This window comes from Leucopleurus acutus, assembly GCF_964270905.1.
Source record: "Leucopleurus acutus genome assembly, chromosome: 18".
NCBI classification, from domain to species: domain Eukaryota; kingdom Metazoa; phylum Chordata; class Mammalia; order Artiodactyla; family Delphinidae; genus Leucopleurus; species Leucopleurus acutus.
Genome location: NC_139160.1, coordinates 70,118,894 through 70,136,590, shown reverse-complemented (window position 1 = coordinate 70,136,590; position 17,697 = coordinate 70,118,894). Strand labels below are relative to the sequence as shown.

Below are 17,697 nucleotides of genomic sequence, written 5' to 3'. Positions count from 1 at the left end.
ACTGGGAGGCCGAGGAGGGCTCCTGAAATTCTCTGGGCCTCAGTTTCTTCGACTGCAGTGCAAGGGCATTGATTAGAATAATCTCAGGTCGGCCCCCGCTCTCATGTTCCAAGCGTCTCGTAACTTTCCACCCGATCTGGATTCTGAATGAACTTTTCCCTCTTCCCTGTACCTCTCCTGGACTGTGTTGAGTATATTTAAGTTGTAGTTTAAACCCGAGGCTATCGGAGATGGAAGGCCACCTGCGGGCTCATGACCGACCTTGCAGAGGTGTGGCAACTCCTTGCCGGTGCAGAGGTGACTCTTCCAAGAGCCGGTTTTGAGTGGTAGGGAAAGCACAGTACACAGCTTTGAGCCCTGGAAGAAGACACGCGTTGTATTTTACTGGTGACACCACCAAGAGCTCTTCATGCATTTTACAGAGTTGTGTGGTTGGTGCTGAAACAGATGGCATTCTTTTGTATCTGTTGTATTCCCCAGATGTCTTTTCCTGCAGTCTCAACATTTTTTGGAGAGGACTCGACCTACCTTGGCTTGTTTTTCCTTCTGTTATCTTGGACTGTTGGGAAGAATCACAAGCATTTTCACATCTGAAAACCCACACACACAACTTCACTGTATCTTTAGAAGTTGAAAAAGACTATTTTGAGGGTATGATAAGGCAAGCTCACTAGTTTATAAAAGAACAGCTAGATCCGAATTGTGTTTCGGCGGATGGAGTAGGTTAAGGTTACCTGCTCAGATGGCTTTACACTTTTTAAAGACGTTTTGTTGGCCTAGTTTCCAAATAGTCTTTTTACCTTTTTTTTGTTCCCCTTATGATAAGAATTACCTCCCTGAAGTTTGCTTTTCGAAGAACTGGCCATCAGTTTCTCAAGAAGACTGGGTAGAATATTTACATCTCAAGGCACAGGGAAAGAAAGTAAGTACCTCCAGGAAGGACTTTTGTTTCCTAAACCCAGAATTTTACAATATGTGCCAGCATAGGGGAGGTTTTGGGATTGGTATAAAAGATAGATGGGCTTTGAATTGCTTCAGTAGCTGCATTTGTGTTCTTACAAAGACTCAGTTCCCGAGACAGGGATAGTTGTTTTTAATTCTTCAAAGAATTGAGTTGCAACCTTTATAACATCAAAGGGCTGATCACCCATCCAACTACATTATCTTCTGTTTGCATCTTTAGATCTGGGAGAAGGTCTTCAACTAATATGGAAATAAAAAGATTTCTGTGTTCTAGATTTAGAGCTTTTTGTTTTGGAAGGTCTTTCCTTCTGGGTATACATAGTTTCACTTAGGTTAGGGGAGGAGGCCTCAAAAAACGTTCCTTTGAGGCTCTGAATATCAGCTTCCAGTCTGGCCAACTTCTCACAGTAGAGCTACTTAAAAAAAAAAGTGTTTTTTGTTTTTTGTTTTTCAAATATCTTGTCAGGTTTCAGCTGAGACAAACAGTAAATATTCCTGGCAGTACTGGACAACCTGTTGGACTCAAGAGGTGTCCCCAAAGAATGGGCAAAAGATCCTACCCGCCCAAGATGCAGAGCCACATCCAAAGGTAGCCAAAGAAAGACTTAGTTCCCCTGAGCGCTGCCAACGATCAGTAGGACACTAGCTGCAAGTGGAGTGCAATCCACACTTCTGTCCGGCCGTATTTTGAGGGCCCTCAGCCTGACGGTTCCCAGGCCAAGTTCTCAAGACCCAAAATGAGACAAACAAGAAGGCAATAGCTGTCCCTGGGAGAGAAAGGATCCACAACCAGTGCATCTTGGAAAGGAAGGAACAGCGTGAGATTTTCCCTTCCTCTCTCAACTGGGCACTACAGACAGAGATGCAGGAGAGCTGACTCTGGTAAGAATTCTCTGGCATCTGCCAGTTTTCTTAGGCTCCAGAGCAAGTGGGGTTTAAAGTAGAGTGTAGCTCTGGCATCTACCTGAATTTGGCAAGGTTTTTCACTAATTTTAACTTGAGTTTCCTATTGGCTGCTTAAGAGAATAACTGGTAGTGGTTTACTGGTTTCCTGGAGAATCCCTTGGAGTCCCATGAACTCAGAGGGGCGCATTTGGGGGCCACCCTTCAAAGGTAGGTGTGGGCGCATCTGTACTGTCACTAATTTGTTTATGGTCTTGTAGTTTCTTCAGAGTGGAAAGGCAATTCAGATAGAGGACGAACAGACTGTGAGGACTGCGATGGCAGATAGCGGGAGTAGTAGAAGTCACTACTTAGTGTCTTCTGTTTTAGGTGCCTCTTGTGTCCTTAATTTTTCATTAGCCATTTGCAGTGAATCTTTCAGTAAAGCTGTTTTGGAATCTTGAAGTCTTTTGGTCAGCTTTACCCTTTAGATAATCATTATGGCAACAGTGTGGAAAATATCTTTGCGTGGAGCGGGATTGAAGGTAAGAAAGGCCACAGAGGAGGTGGTAAGGTCAAAAATAAGGCAGTGACAGGGGCTGGAGAGGAAGTGGAGTCCTTCTATCTCAGTGGCCACTTTGAATTTGGGAAGGGAAAAGAGGGAGGTGTCTAGGATGTTCTGACCACAGGTGTTTGATTTGGACCGTTCCTTTTTTTTTTTTTTTAATGCGTGGACCGTTCCTTTTGATGCCGCCGAGCCACTGACCATTTGCCAGTAGACCACTCCTGTCTCCTCAAAGCACAGAGCAAAAACCTGACTCTCTCCAGACTGTTTGTATTCGAGGGGCTTTGGCAACTTTTAATAGCAAGTAGAAAACTTTGACAAGTTTCTCCTTCTAGATCATAATTTAAATAGGCAGTTCTAGGAGAATTGCTCTGGAATAAACGGTTTGTTTTCTTGACTCCAAAGCTGAAAGTCCTTAGGGATAAAAAAAATGCCTTACAATAAAGATAAGTCCAAGGTTTTTTTGTTTTAAATGATATACAGTTCTTTGTTGATAGTCAGTGATTTGTGTGCAATACTTTGTTCCATTTGAGGAGTCAATACAATTAAAAGCCAATTTTTCAGATTATTCAGGTCTGGCAAGAAAAGAGAAGGAAGTGTGAACTTTATTGAAATTACGTATGTAAGTTTGTGCACCTGCTTCTTGGGTAGCAATGAATGTAGTTGTAATTAAAATGCCTTTTTCCCCCTGTAACATTTTGTTGTCTGCACAATTACAGTGGATCACTGAAGTGTGTGGTAGCTAGCCTCTTCTGTAATGCTGCCTCTTACTTAGATAAAGTGTAGTTTGGGACGGATTGAAATCTCTATTCTTTCCACTTCCTGTGTGGAGCACGTGGCATACTACTGTCGTACTTTAAAAAAAGAAGAAATGTGAAAATAAGAAGGCTCAAAGACTAAAACATTGTAGGGTTTCTGTTTTTTTCTTAAACAGCCACTTATTTCAGAGTCTGAAACTCATGTTTTTTGGTTGTTTCTGTTGTACCGCAGGTGTTATTGCTTGTAAGCAAAGAAAGGGCTCTGTTTGCTAGGAGACCTGAGTCACTTTCCGAATTAAACACGCAGCAGTTACCATCATTCTGCCGCAACATTTTCTTAATTATTTTTTCTTTTACATTTAAACTTTCTACTCATATGCCAATTAAGTGACATAAAATTCCTCATACATCAGATATATAATAATAGATATAAAATATTGGAAATATGTTTTAATAGAATGGATACTAAATGTTAGAAATATTTTAATGGTACAGTAACAAATTAAAAAATAAATAAATTTGAAAAATATAGAAATTTAGGGGATCATGATTGTTTATTATTTATTTTATTTTTCCTAATTATATTTCCTTTTAAAATCTTGGGAATCATCTTAAGAACACAGTGCTCAGGTGGTTCTGGTCCATCTGTGGCACACGTGCCTTTTCATGGGAACATGAACCCCTGACGTGCGCGCTGAAGTTGGGAGTGTGGCCTGATCTGCAGAGCTGTGGAGTCCTGCTTCTCTGTTTTCCATCACTGAGGATTGCCCCCCTTTGTCCCGCTCTCTTTGTATTTGTACTGTCATACTCGAGATTTTGTCCTTTCACATCTTTCCTTTAGTTGTGTCTTTCGAAAGGTTTGTCATCAATTTAACTCTTCAGGCAAGGCTGGGATTAGTATTCAATTGGCTTTTCAACTTTTACATGTATTACATTAGGGGAAAAAGGCAAAAAATTCTAACAATACAGTTGTCAGACAGTAAATGAGACACATCTGTGTGAACTAGAGACACCCAAAGCAGCATTTATTTGACTCTTTCTGTGCTTCAGATAACATGTTAAAAACACTGTGATGTGGATCTATTGCTTTAATAGGTTATATAATTAAATAATTTGGGGATAGTATTATAATTATTCTACCTTATAGTCCCACTAATGAATGCCTTTAAACTTACTAGATTTTGAAAGACTTATTACTCTTCTACTTGAACAGAAATATCCTGAATTATTCTGAATCCTGTATTAGTATTTATGCTCTAAGTAATAATAAAAAACTAGCTTTATAAGATGCTTTCTATGTACTAGATACTTTATCTATATTACCTAATTTAGACCTCAAAAACCATATGTAGGAACTTTTCTTATATTTATCTGAAAAAGAATGACGCCCAGGCGTGAAGAAGTTAAGGAATTTGCCTGATGGCACCCAGCCAGTGGTTGGAACCCAAGCAGTCTTCCTCCAGAGACATCCTCTTAAATTCCTGTATTGCAGCTACCGCCCTAAAGACTGTGTTCAAAGCGTATATGTGAAAGTGGCTGGTGTTGTCTCAGTGTTTCTGTGAATCATTATATCCTGAAACTAAAGGGGAATGCAACATATTCAGTGTTTGCAACATGTTCAGATATTTAGAATTTGTAATGCTTTTTTATTGAGCGTAATTTACATACATTAAAATGCACAGCTCTTAACTGTAGAGTTTGATGTCTTTTGACTATTGTGTGTATCCTTGTGCCAGACACCCCATTTAAGATATAGAATATTCTCATCACCCAGAAACCTCATTCTCAGTTCGATTCAGTTCCCACCCGTGCCTTCTGTGAGAGGCAGCCACCCTTCTGCTCTCTGACTTTACCTTAGCCTGTACTAGAGCCTCAGATCATCAGATCCTGGAGTCCTCATGCCCTTGAGTTTGCTCTTTTCACTCCACACGTTGTTTTTGAGATCCACCTATACCATCGCACGTGAGATGTGTAGACTTCCATGCGGTAACTTCTGTTTTCTTTTGTAAACTAGAAACTCCTAATTGAACACACCCACTTTTAGTTAACATCCAAAAGTTGCCCGAAACTACAAATGGTTCACAAGCCTACCTGGCCCAGTTACAGAGATGCTGGCTGAGGATGGAGGCTCCTGGGTCAGAGATAAAGGACTGTATCACTCAGGGCACAACAGGCGCCCCGTTCTTTTTTCCCTTGTCCTAACATCTCCCAGGGGCAGTGCTGAGTAGCCGAGGTGGATGCCTGCACACAGTGGATTTGTGTCACAGATGAGGACCTCTGAGTTTAGGAAATCCCCCTTCTTTTTTAAGGAATGTCTTTCAAAACTGCCCAACCTTTGCCCAGCAGGGAGCCATGGTCTTTATTATACTGGGGTGGGGGGAATCACCCTCTAACCTGGAAGCACTTTAGAGTGCAAGGTTGTCTGCAATGCAGATATCCTCGTGAAGATAGTCTGAGTCAAAAGCTCTTAGGAGACAGAGCAGAAATCCCATGCATAAGTTGTTCTTTAAATCTGTTTCTGCACAGCAACCTTTTCTTCCCTTTCTGGTTTCTTCAGGACTGTCATTCTTGTTGTTCCAAAGATGCACTTAACATAGAGAAAAATTTATTTGGAAATTATCTAGAAAATGATCCTGAGGTTTTGAGAAGACAGACAATATACAATCTATACAATAAACCTATTAGTATTTATTAAATAACTATTTGTGGTAAGTTCCATGTTAGTTACTGGGAGAGATTTAAAACATTCCATAAGGATTTGATCTCTGGCCCCAAAGTACTTAAGTTCAGTGTACAGAGAACACCAGTAATGAGAGAGTCTTGAACGATGGACGGCCACGGGGTGTCTGTAGGAGACCCATCAAAGATGAGCTGGGAAGAAAGGGAAATCTTGTCGAGAAGTGTGACCTGAGCTGACTTCTGAAAGCGTGTTTCATTTGGCAGGAGAGATAAGTATATTCTTGAAAACGGGAGCAATGTGAGTGAAAGTCAAGGGCTGAAAGGTTCATGGCTGGGGATTTGGGGAATGTTAATGGAATCTTATGTTGGGGTATTAGAGGAATCATAATTTGGAGTCCAAAAGCCTGGCAGAGGAGTTAGACTGGATGTGGTAGAAATTAGTGAACTAGAGAATGTTTCTGGAGTGGGAAGACGGAACAACTTTGTTTGTAGCACCTAACGTACTTGGGGCAGCAGTTAATTTCCCAGTAAGATGATGTTTTCTAGTGAAACATCGCTGGGCTGAAAATGTCACAGGCTCTTTGGCTACAGGGAAATTTCCAGCAATTTGAACCACAATTTCTTACACGGGAATCCTGATAAACTGCTCTGGCGCTAGCAGCAGATCTATGTTTGAGTAACCCTTGATGACCGCTGCTTAGTGGAGAGATGCATTAAGGAACAATTTGCTAAAAGCACAACTTTTGGAAATGGATTTTGATTTTCTGCTCCTTTCTGTTATAAAATTTGAATTGTGTTTTAGAGGGTCAGTATCTGTTTCTCGGTTATCTTAACACTTAAGAATGCCACACAATTTATAAAATAGTATTTTAAGGAATATCACTTGTTAAAACAAGAGCACTAATTCAATCCTCAATGGCCATTTAAACCTTACAAATACATAACTAGTAATGCTTTGTAAGCAGCAGTTTCAGTTTTTTTGATTTAGAACTGGGATCCTTGTTAGAGATCCTAGTTTATAAGTTTATAAAATGCACATTTGTAGGGTCACAAGCATAATTCATACAAGTAAGGGAAGGGATTCATTTTAGGTGGTGATAACAGTTGTAGACACCCTGTGCCGGGAGTAAATTAGCAGCATAAACCTGAATTCTGTCATTTCAGTGGGTAGTGAGTGAGTGATTTAACAATTTTTTTGGGGGGTGCCAATTAGTGTAAAGGCAATAGCTGCACAATGCTAAAGGTCTGAATGCTACAGAGTTAAGTAAAGGGTCTGAATGTTGTTGCATTAACATAGTTTTGAATAAAAAATTAAAATGTGCATCTAAAGATGCCACAGTCCAAGTTGCGTCCTACGGATTGCCACAGCTATTGCCACATACACTTGCTTACTCAGTGTCTTGGTGCCCGCTAATATTTGTGAGAACCTTCAGGAAAGGAAAGTAGGGTCATTCAACTCGCTCAGTGCATCATAATCTTACTCTCTTATTTTTATTACTCAAAGCAGGAGGAGTTACCTCTGTGAATCTTGGTAACAGTTTTTTGCCTAACTTTGCTTTCGCTTTCTCTGTTACAATTTTAACATAAGAAGGATCTTTGACCCTTTCTTTCTTGTATTCTTTTAAATTTATAATTGGTAGAAATACTTTTAAATATTATTGTATATATATATATATTTTTTTTTTCGTGATGTCTGATCTTATTTATTTGTTACTCTTAGAACATCTCATTTTTGACTGGACTCAGAAGTAGAAGCTGTCAGAGAGGACAGCCGCCGTCTCTTGGCAATCTGTTCCTGGCGTTTTTCTTTGTCCTCCTTCATTCTCTTGGCCAAAAGTTTAGCATATTCTGCAGCCTCTTTATTTTTCTTAGTACGCTGTTTCTTCAGAGCAATACGCCAACGTTTGTGTTGCAGAACACGTGGAATCACAAGACGCTGAATCTTGGGTGCTTTGGTCCTAGGTTTCTTACGTTCTTTGTTTAGGGGCTTTCTCACAACATACTGGCAGACATCATCTTCTTTAGAGAGACTGAAAACTTTGTGGATTCTGCTACCTCTTTTGGGCCCCAGGCGACGAGGCACAGTAATATTCGTGAGTCCAGGAATATACTTCTCCCCTTTTTTTACGATGACCAAATTGAGAATGCTCAGATTGGCCTCCACAATGCAACCCTGTACAGATTTGCGCTTTCTTTCTCCAGTCCTCCTTGGTCTGTAGCAGGAATGCCCCTTACTCAGTAGCAGGCGGACTCATCCATGGGTCAAGACACCCTGCTTCATGGGGAAATGCTGTTTGTCACTTCCACCACTGATTTGGACCACATAACCCTTCCATTCTTTACCCAGAGCGTTGGCAGCAACTTCTGTGGCCACACGCTTCTCATAAAAGGTACGAATGAAGGTTTCTTCTTCGTTCATGCCAACATACACCTCCCATTTCATTACACAGAAACTTCACTCATTTTCCAGTTACTTGAACTGAAAAACACCCTAGGGTCCATGTGTGTAGGTTATCACCAGCACAATTTTCTATACCAAAAATAATGAAATCATAGTAAATTAGAATAAGGAAAGCTACCACAAATACATTCTTACTTTAAAGGTCATGGCCCAGCCCTGCTGCAGCCTCACGGGCCGTAATGAGCACCAACAAATGGTACGGTTCAGTGTGTCTGTGATGGTGTCTACTTCTGAGACCACCACTTGTGCATTGCATCTCTTGGAACAGTGCTGCACCTACCTGACCACATCAACCAATGTTAAGTGTAACTAGCACCATCCTTGTTAGAGATCAGCTCAAACATGAAGAAACAATAGCCCAGGAAAAGGCCTTTAGTGTGGCAGGTTCATGAGTTAGAAATAACCCTAGGTACACATAATGATTCTACTGTTGTCTCTCTGGTCACACCAGGGGCCTAGATACAGTCCAAGGAAGGAAGTCTCTTCCTCTGTGTTAAGCACTGAGCCCCACGGGGTCTATCAGGGAAACCTTTCTGCTGTGTCAGTTCCTTTTATCAAGTGATGTAAAACTTGGGAACTAGTCTCAATAAATGCCATTAGATTAAAAAAAAGAAGTAAAATTAGATGCTGAGATCTGCAGCATAGGATGGAATGGCTGAACAGTAAGGTATGTCTACTTCCTATATCAGGCTTATTAGTCAGGCACCTTGGCGTTGGACATTATGGATTGGTACAGTCTGACTAGCACTTTAAACTTCTCTCAAATAAGTAGGCCATTTAGGTAACTTAGAAGTTAGTTTTGTTACCTCCAAATATATGGTATCTTAGTCTTTCTAGGGGGAGTAGAGGGGATTTGGAAGGTTAGATAAAGGTGGAAGAGTTGCTGGGGATGGTCGGTCCTGGAGCTAAGGAAGCAATATTGATAGAGATGGACGGAATAAACTCATCCACCCTCCTTCCCCTTTTCTCTCCCATTTCGTTTTCCCTTTGCCACTGCCAGTTAGGTCAGGAGATTCTGATTGTTGGACCAAATGAGGGACGGATTTGGGCTGGAGTATTCCAAATAGAATGAAGAGTCCATAGCGGTCCTTAGATAGCATTTCATGGTAAATGGGGTACATTTTTTTTTTTAACATCTTTATTGGAGTATAATTGCTTTACAATGGTAGGTTAGTTTCCGCTTTATTTAATTAATTTATTTATTAAAAAAATTTTTTTTTGCGGTATGCAGGCCTCTCACTGTTGTGGCCTCTCCCATTGCAGAGCACAGGCTCTGGACGCACAGGCCCAGCGGCCATGGCTCATGGGTCCAGCCGCTACGCGGCATGTAGGATCTTCCCGGACCAGGGCACGAACCCATGTCCCCTGCACCAGCAGGCGGACTCTCAACCACTACACCACCAGGGAAGCCCAGTTTCCGCTTTATAACAAAGTGAATCAGCTACAGGTATACATATATCCCCATATCTCCTCCCTCCTGTGTCTCCCTCCCACCCTCCCTGTCCCACCCCTCTAGGTGGTCACAGGGAGCTGATCTCCCTGTGCTATGTGGCTGCTTCCCTTTAGCTATCTGTTTTACATTTGGTAGTGTATATATGTCCATGCCACTCTCTCACTTCATCCCAGCTTACCCTTCCCCCTCCCCACATCCTCAAGTCCATTCTCTATGTCTGCGTCTTTATTCCTGTCCTGCCCCTAAGTTTTTCAGAACCATTTGTTTTTTTTTTAGATTCCATATGTATGTGTTAGCATACGGTATTTGTTTTTCTCTTTCTGACTTACTTCACTCTTTATGACAGACTCTATGGGTACATTTTTAAGTTGAAAAATACAGTGAAGGTAGCAACAACTGTAAAATAGGTTATGACTGGAAATTGGTTTATTTTCCCACAAAACCGACTAGCAATACCCTTGGGGTCTTTGTGCATTTTTTGTACTTTTAAATTTGTTTACTTGGCTCTCAATGGGCATACTTATCTTTTTTTTTCTGTAAATTTATAATTGTTGGCTGCATTGGGTCTTCGTTGCTGCGCGTGGGCTTTCTCTAGTTGCAGCAAGCAGGGGCTACTCTGTTGTGGTGCGCGGGCTTCTCTTTGCAGTGGCTTCTCTTGTTGCAGAACACGGGCTCGAGGTGCGCGGGCTTCAGTAGTTGTGGAGAGTGGGCTCAGTAGTTGTGGCTTGCGGGCTCTAGAGTGCCAGCTCAGTACTTTTGGTGCTCGGGCTTAGTTGCCCCGTGGCATGTGGGATCTTCCCAGACCAGGGCTTGAACCCGTGTCCCCTGCATTGGCAGGTGGATTCTTAACCACTGTGCCACCAGGGAAGTCCCTGGGTATACTTATTTAATGAATAATGCCTACTTTTACTGTAGTTTAGCCTATAAGTGCTTAAAAAAATTAATACCCTCATAAAACTTATAAGCACTTTAAGGAAATTAATACCATTGTGAAAATAAAACACTATTTATAGATATAGGGAATGAGCAATTTTTATATATTTATCTCTGATTAAAATATTGCTCTGACTCTTCTTACCTATGTTTATCTATGTTCAAAGCATGGGCATTTCATTAATATACTGACAATATGATACTATATTTACATATAATTTGTTTGCTTAGCTGTAATGTTAATGCCATGAAGCTCAGAATTCACTGTGTATACATTTTACTTTTATTGATATTTAAATTTACTCTGGTTCACCTCTTAAATATCTCATGCAAAACCTAAACATTCCTTGATATGAATGTCATCTAAAGTTGTAAGAGAACAGCCCCTCCTGTTATATCTTACAGTGCTTTGTTAAAAAAAAAAAATCACCCTATTCTCCAGTAAAGTCCTGTCACTGTAAATGTGCAGAGGCTTTCCTACAGCAGGTGGGCATTCTCAGGGCCGATCATAGTGGAAAGGTTCAGTCAGACATGAACTTGAACCCTGAAAGTGGGAGTTAACTGTATAGGAAAAGAAACTTCATGCTCTCCGTAATACTTCTCTTGGGTTTGGATATTAGTTTGCTAGATGTCATTAGGCATTTTTGGCAGGTTGGATGCTGAGTAGGGAGGCATCCATGTACTGAACTCCAAGCTGAAAACAGGTAAACTGTATGCTAGATTATCCAGTTCCATGATATTCTGTGTTGATTTCCTTTGTGTGATATCCAAATATTTAATTACCTTACATTTAAGTATTGCAGCCCTGCCTTGGCTGTGCACTAGAGAATTAAGAGAAGGGCCGTTCACCTTTACTTGAACCAGAGTATTAAACTCAGAGCAGTGCCAATATTCCCTCTCTTGTAGCCGTCATTAGTGAGATACCCAAAGGGGAGATGCAGCTCAGGAGACATGGCTAAGGCTCTAAAAGGCCTGGCTTGAAAACTTTGGAAGATCTTGGTTTTATTATCTTAAGGGATATAATAAATTTTTCCTTCAAAGCTAAATTTCTTGTTTTCTGATATCAAAAAATGTTTTATTTTTAATTACATTGCCAGGGAAGAGTACAGTTATGAGCTGGTTTTTACTTCACCTTCCTAACTTGTTTATTTGGACCCCCAAATTTTAAGAACAGGTGGAATTGTTAACAGCATGTTAGCATGCTGGCGTTCTTTTGCCTTAATCTATATGCACATTTAACATCCAGAAACATATAGTAAGTTTTTGCCCATTGAATTCTCTGTGCATGTGTGTGTGTGTGCATATGCATATGTGTGTATATATCTCCACATTATGTAGGTGTACATGTGATATACAGATGAATCAAACATAGGCATATCTCTTTGCTATTTCCTTATTCTGTGGTGTGAAACATACTTCCAGATGCCTTGTGGGTTTGCTGAATGAGTGTGTTCAGAATAAGTTTGATTTACTTGAAAATAATATTTTTCTTAATGTCCTTAATTTAGATATCTCCAATCTAAACTGGGGAGTAGAGCTCTGAGTACAAATAACCACTTTAATAGAGGTTTTTGATGATATTATTATAGTGTTAAAAAATGAAACATTTAAAAATCTGGATTTTGATTTGCCTGGGTATTTCCCTTTAATAGGAAGCATAGAAAAACCTCAGATTTTTATATCCTCCTCCATATTATAGAAGGACCTTCTGGTACAAGTCCAAGTCAGATGATTTTATCTTCTTTTGGCTTGTGCTGGCCAAGGTGTCCCCAGCCCTATTGATTGAGATGGCTAGTTCTGTGACCCCTGTCTAAAGACCACTCAGTGCCTCTGTGTTCTTACTGTCTTTCTTTGACAACTACTGTTAGATAGGTGTATATTTTGAAACTAATTTTAGTTGCTGTTATGTATTTTTTTTACTGACAAGGACAGCAGGGTGTGTGCGAACTTTGGAGTTAGATAAAGATTGGAAGTGTAGCTGTAATTTCTCTGTACCTCAGAGTTGTTTTTGTTTGTTGGCTTATTTTGTTTTTGGTAGTAGAGGGAGAATTCTTCCCTTGTGTGTTTGTAGTGACTAAAGGAGAATATATAAATAAAGCACCTAACAAAATACCTACCACATGGACATTGATTTATTTATCAGTTCCTTCCACCCCATTTCCTTTTCAGAAACAATTTTAGTTTCTTTCCTACATTTTCCAGTGGGTGACCTATGCTAAAATTATTATTTTTTGTTAATTAATATAATATTTTAAAGTTTTACCTATAGTTAATACTATAGGATACGTAAATGAATTCTTAAAAAGTGTCCAAGTAAAGGTTGAACGAAGACAGATTCAGAGGCCCAGTAGGATCTGTGTTCTCGCTGAGCCTCCTTTTGTACACTATGGGCCTAACCAGGTCTTTACTCACAAGCCTTCAGGGCCTAAAGGAGCCTGGAACATTTTGTGTTTTGCCCAGAGTGGGACTGGCTGCAAACAGACAGTTTTGGAGTTCATATATTTTTCTTGAGCTAAAGAGCATTGTCAAATATCTGTGATAGAATATTTCAGTATCTGCCTTTCCTGTGTATCTTACAGAGTTGAGTCTTAGTCATCTGTATATACCAAAATGAGTATTTTAAAATATTTTATATGCTTTTCTAATATGTAGAGTTTATTTTTTATTATCTTCCTTAATTGCTTATACCTAACAATAATTACCTCAAAAATTTTGAGTTAAATTTTATGGGTTGTTCCCATTCTCTGAGGCTTTTTACCTTAGTTATAAATTAATGAAACATATGTTAAAGCAACCTTTCCTATCATTGTTCTGCTAAGAGTCACTGCCCAACTTTTTTTTTTAACTTCTTTGGATTTAAGAATCTCATTTGTAGTTTTGAGCTCTTTCTTTTGCTCCTGAGCTTTCATTTCATTTCACTACCCATCCCCCCACCATTGTGTATTTAAGTCTTACTTTTGCTACTGGACATGCTGCTTATACCCTGAAAACTATAAATAGCTTATCCTGCCAATTTTGTATTATCTGTGAAAATTGTAGCCCCTTTCTTTGTTCCTACCTGAATACTTTAGGCTCTGTCATTCATTTATTTTCTTTAGGAGTAAAAATAACCTAATATTTAAAGTCTAGCTTGAATTTGCCTCTTTCAGGGGCCTTGTAGGAAACGCTCTGCTTGTAAATGAGAATCCCGTCTTGGTTGGGAGAGAGGTTGGACCCCATGAGCACAGTTCCCACTTCAGGACTCAGGTGACGGGGTATGTTTCTAAGACCTGGAGCCACTGGGCTTGTGATGGCTACTTATTACTTGGGAGTGACAACAAAAAACAGACTTCTCTTTTTCTTAGGAATACCACTGGACAACACAAAATTTCAACGTGCTGGGAAAATATAGTTTAGAGAACCTAGCAAGTGAAAATGACCTGATTCAAAATGTCCATCAACTACTAATTATTTAACTGGTTTCCCATTGAATATTTAATATGATACCAGGAGCAGTGAAGTTTCACTAAAAGTTACTTTGTGCTTCCTTTAGTATTTACTTACTTTATTTATTTAGAATTATATAGTAATGGGAGTTCTTTCCAGAAGAGGCTGTGCAGGAGGAAAATACATCTTTAAGAGCACTGTAGACTGTAGGCAGTTGTAGCTACTCCTCAGAAGAGAGGCCTGGGCCACATACAGACATGCTGGCATCATCAGTGTGTGGCCGGTAACTGAAAACGTAGGACAGAGGAGAGAGAGAGGGAAAGGAGAAGACAACCTGGAACAGGGTGCTTACAGACTCCACTGCTGCATAAAATAAGAAGCCAGCCAGGCATTCCTATTGACAGCAGAACCAGCTGACTTATTGCTTAGAATTTGCAAATCAAAGTAAAAAATGGACTCTAGATACTACAGCTTCTGAATTAATAGTTTTTTTCTTTTCCGTAGGGTTTGAACTCAATAAAGAAAGAAGATTCATTAGGGCACACTGTTCCTTTGGTTACGATTTTTTTGTTTTATGTGTATAGTTTTTAATCTGTTGTTGATATTTTTAAGGAGCAAGATTGAAAAAAGAAGGCAGAGGACTTTTATTTTATTTTTTTTTTTGCGGTACGCGGGCCTCTCACCGCTGTGGCCTCTCCCGTTGCGGAGCACAGGCTCCGGACGCGCAGGCTCAGCGGTCATGGCTCACGGGCCCAGCTAATCCACAGCATGTGGGATCTTCCCGGACCGGGGCACGAACCTGTGTCCCCTGCATTGGCAGGCGGACTCTCAACCACTGCGCCACCAGGGAAGCCCAGAGGGCTTTTATTGATACTTTATCTGCTGAGTTGAGGTTGGGTTTTCTTAAACTAAGAAGTGGTTATCTTGTATGGAAAGGAATTCAGGTGAATATTTTTCATTACTGGAATTTGGAGGACACAGTCTTAAAATAGAAACTACAGTTTATACTTCCAAATGTAGCTTCCCATATAAACAGTCTTATCATCTGAAGGTCGGGTCTTTAATTTTCTTCATTTAGAAGGTAGATTTTATATGATAGATTTAACTTGATTTTTTAAAATTGATAAAACGTTGCTTAGTCTTCTACATCATTATCATTAAAGAATTATAATTCGTGTCAAAGAGCTGACTTTCCAGTCATTAGTATACTCCAAAGTCTTATCCCTTTAGCTAAAACATTTTATTATCTGTATTGCACTGTCTGCCGGCTCTGATTTGATCACAGCTGTGATTGGTACCCTGTGCTGGAATTAGGGATACGGAACACAGTTGCCTCCTGGCTCCTGCCGGAGCATCTGCCCCTAGATTGATCCTGGGTCTAGCGGTGAAGATTAACCAAAACCACATGTGGATGTGGATTTCATTTGGGCGGTGTGACTGTGGTAGCAGAGGTATTATTTTTTATCAGAGTGAGTGACCTTTCCTAGCATTCTCTGCATTTCCAGTTCTGCTGGGTATGGTCAGCTGAAATGACTGGCCAGTAGTTATGATATATTTATTTAGTCCAAGTCTTCCTTTAACTACAGCTCTGGTACATTGTTCTGCCTGTCTAAACTCTCGTGTGTGGAAGTTTAGTTTTCTGCAATAGAATTCAGCAAATGTCTGTTAATTGACATTCTCTCATATCTCAAGTGTTCTTTATACTGTGGGATCAGCATGTTTCACTAGCTAGCTGGCTATTTTTATGCAATTGTTTCAAGTTATTGGGAATTTAAACTGCATAAACTACCAATAGATCTGTGTTACTTTAGAAGATTTCACTTTAGCCCTTGATTTAAAAAACCTCTAGAAGGTTTTGCATAACAAAATCCCTTTCAGTAAATGTTTAGGGAGGTGAAAGAGTCTGACACACCTACTTGTTGATATACCTAAAGTCTGACCTACATCTTTAAAATTTTACTTTGATATTTATTCTCCTTCAATAAAATACATAAGGTATGGATTTTGCACTGATAAGAAAATACTTCTGCCTGCATTACCCCTCCTTCACAACTGGACATAATCTCTTAAATGAACTATCGTGCACTTAAACTTCAAACATACTTACCTTATTTTTGTATTACAGCCATTTGTGTCTATTAAATTGTAAATTCCAGTAAGATCTGAGACTCCAGTGAGATCAGTAACTCATTATCTAATGTTCAGTACCTAGAGGAGTGTCGTGCGGATAGTAGATGCTCAGAAGATACTTAATAATTGACTTGATTGAATTATTCATTTTAAATATCTCTTCAATGTGTAATCTAGAGAAGATAGGATACTATAAGGAGGAGGTGTAAATAATTGTAGCACCCTCTTTGTGTTTGGAAACTACACCCAGGAAACAATATTACTGAAGCAGTTTATTCCGAATTTGCACATCCAAAGAAACTTCAGGTCTAATCTCGTACTATGTTGTAGCATGGGTCATGCTGCAGTCAGACTTAGATTGTCAGGGTTGGAAGGGTCCTGATATGTCACCTGTCTCAACCTTCCATCCAGTGCTTGACTTCCTTCTGTAGCAGGGGGGTCAACCGTGGCCACCTATTTGAACGACTTGAGGAGCTTCAAAAACCCAGTGTTCAAGTTTCGCCTCAGTCCAGTTTTATAAGCATCTCCATGGATGGGACCCGGGCATCAGTCTTTCTAAAAACTCCTTAGGTCAGGGGTCCCTAGGCCCCAGGGAACCGGGCCGCACAGCAGGAGGTGAGTGGTGGGCAAGCGGGACGAGCGAGCCAAGCTCCATCTGCCGCTCCCCATCGCCTGCATCACCGCCTGAGCTGTCTCCTCCCGTCCCCCCACCCCGCCCCAGTCCATGGAAAAATTGTCTTCCCCAAAACTGGTCCCCGGTGCCAAAAAGGTTGAGGACTGCTGCCTTAGGTGATTCCAGCGTGCAGCAGTCAAGGTTCAGAGCCATTGTTCTATAAAATCTCTACCAAATGTTTTCCCAGTCTGATTGAACTCCTCTGGAGATGAGCACCTCACTACCAAACTTATTCTTATGTTTATTCCATTTATTCAAATAGTGACTTAATTATGAGTGTTTAAATTATATGCTAGTTAAATTACATAACATAAATCAAGCTTCCCAATTTAATATTCAACTATTGATAAACAACACTGAAGAGGGAGTGACATTTGAATTATCTTCTTTGAAGTAGTACTGCAGCACTTTTGAATGACTTCCAAAAGGCTGATCATAAAAATCACTTCAATCATTTTCAAATTTTACTTTAGCAGTAATCAAGTTACTTGGTGTGACTCAGATGAACATTCTGCTCTGTCTTGGAGTATCATGATCATTTCAATTTCTTGTACCTGGGGAAACAGAGAAGAAATGTACAGATTATTTTTGTATTTACCTGCCCATAGCCGTTAGGTAGACCCTTTTGGAAATGTACTAGCTTCTTAGGAGAGTAATATGCCATCTAGGAAACTTCAAATATACTGAAAGGGGAATGGCGAGGGTTTGGTTTTGTAAAGCTCTTTGATTTTAGAGAAGAATTTTTAGAGAAAGCTGTATGTGACCACACATAGA

At 40.1% G+C, this 17,697-nt stretch overlaps 1 protein-coding gene and 1 pseudogene across 3 annotated transcripts in view; one reads left to right on the top strand and one right to left on the bottom strand.

The window, feature by feature from the left end:
- FGF14 (fibroblast growth factor 14) overlaps positions 1 to 17,697 on the top strand; it is a gene marked incomplete at both ends in the record, with an annotated part of 614,821 nt that overhangs the window by 8,375 nt on the left and 588,749 nt on the right. The gene's annotated exons all lie outside the window — the stretch shown is intronic.
- Positions 7,574 to 8,266, bottom strand: LOC309974933 (small ribosomal subunit protein eS6-like; annotated as a pseudogene). The gene has a single exon. The product of its transcript is annotated as a small ribosomal subunit protein eS6-like (transcript).